The 1,585-nt window shown below is 45.0% G+C and overlaps 1 protein-coding gene across 2 annotated transcripts in view; it reads right to left on the reverse strand.

Moving 5' to 3' along the window:
- Nucleotides 1–448: 448 nt before the first annotated feature.
- The window catches only part of LOC107101594 (zinc finger protein 609-like), a 33,671-nt gene continuing 32,534 nt past the window's right edge, over nt 449–1,585 (reverse strand). For both annotated transcript variants that reach the window (XM_015400576.1, XM_015400577.1), the window contains exon 10: nt 449–917. The gene's annotated coding sequence lies outside the window, so the exon portion shown is untranslated. The remainder of the gene's footprint in view (nt 918–1,585) is intronic.

Consider the following 1,585-nt stretch of genomic DNA (forward strand, 5'->3'; position numbering starts at 1 on the left):
GATTTTTTTGTGTGCTGCAACGAATGACTATCTAGCAAATCAATTATTCTGTTTATTAATAATCAGACAGCTAAAGATTTGTTATAGATTTTTTACTAAATTAAACCAGGTAAAAGTAAAGCTTTTCCATTTGAGGTGTTCTGGATACAACAGTTCCTGTTTAAAGTTTAATTCAGTTTTAGATGATTAGACTTTTACATCGACCAGTAAGAAGGTTTTTCCATCCTGTAGTGTTGAGCTGAAGGAATGCTAGGATAGGAAGCATCCTGCTACCTCCTCTTAACTTCCACCCAGATCACAGACCTGACTTCCTGGAATCGGATCGAGCCGACCTGCCACAGAATTTCTCCTCATTGGGACCAAATCTGTTCTTTCGATTCCCACCCAGTTTCCCCAAAGTCTGCTGGGTCTACCCCTCGGTTCTGGTGGTCTAAAAAAGGACGGGAGCTCCAGCAGCTTTCCAACAGCTACAGGTTTAATATCAGAACAACAACAGTAGAAAAACAGGCTAACAGACAAAAAGAAGAGTAAGAAATCAGACATCATCCAACAGATCTCTTAAAATAATTCCTCTGTACAGTATTTACACACACACACACACACACACACACACACACACACATCGCGCTACATTTACACCCCGCCTCCTCAGCCGGTCTCTGGAGCTTCTCAGGGAGTCCGTCTCTCCAGGACGCAGCCAGGTGATCAATGGCGACAGATTCCAGAGCATCAAAACATGAAACAGTGAGGCGGCGGCGGGCCGGGCGGCGGCTCTGACCACCCGGCCCTGAGGGCCAGCAGACAATCCAGTGACGGTCCGCGCCGTCGGGTCAGCTGTACCACCCGGAACCAGCAGAAGCGTTTGGGTCCAGAGGCTGAAGAGGTCAAACATGATCTACGGGTGGAGGCCAGCCAACCTGTGGAGGCAGCAGACATCAAGGTCAGAGAGGGAGGAGCTTCTGGACAGGTCGCCCCCCCCCCTTCCCCGCTAACATCTAAACCATTGATCAGTCTTCAGCTCACAGATGGAGGAGATATTGACTATGGTGATGGTAAAGAACTCTTTCCTGTTTTTAATTCATTTAAACAAATAATTTAAGAATTGGTTGTTTTTTTGTGCTTTAAGGAGTTTGGAAAGAAATCGTTTCAGCGGTCCATTTCATGAAGCAGGTTTAACAAATCCAGGTTCAAATCCGTACCTCTAAATTGAAGTAAGCTAAAGTCGGGAACTCTGAGTGTTCGGTTTCACAACGGCTGCTATGAATTAGTTCCATCAATTTTAGCCAGGTCCACTCCGAGTTAAACGCGTACGCATCAAGTATGGAAAGCCATTATCATTGGAGCACCGATTCGATGAGTCACCATGACAACAGGCAACAGGAAGAGCCTATTTCACCTCACTGAAACAAGAGATTATAATGAAGAAATGAAAAAAAATTCTCTCTTCAATCTCTACTGGCTGGGACTTCCTATTTGGGCCTGTTCACTTCCTGTTTGGATTAAGTTAAGTTTAAAGTTCAGAATGGGAAGCAGATCTTTTAGTTATCAGGCTCCTCTCCTGTGGAACCAGCTACCAGTTTTAGTC

Source organism: Cyprinodon variegatus, unplaced genomic scaffold (genome assembly GCF_000732505.1).
Source record: "Cyprinodon variegatus isolate N-32 unplaced genomic scaffold, C_variegatus-1.0 Scaffold1119, whole genome shotgun sequence".
In the NCBI taxonomy this organism is placed as follows: Eukaryota; Metazoa; Chordata; class Actinopteri; order Cyprinodontiformes; family Cyprinodontidae; genus Cyprinodon; species Cyprinodon variegatus.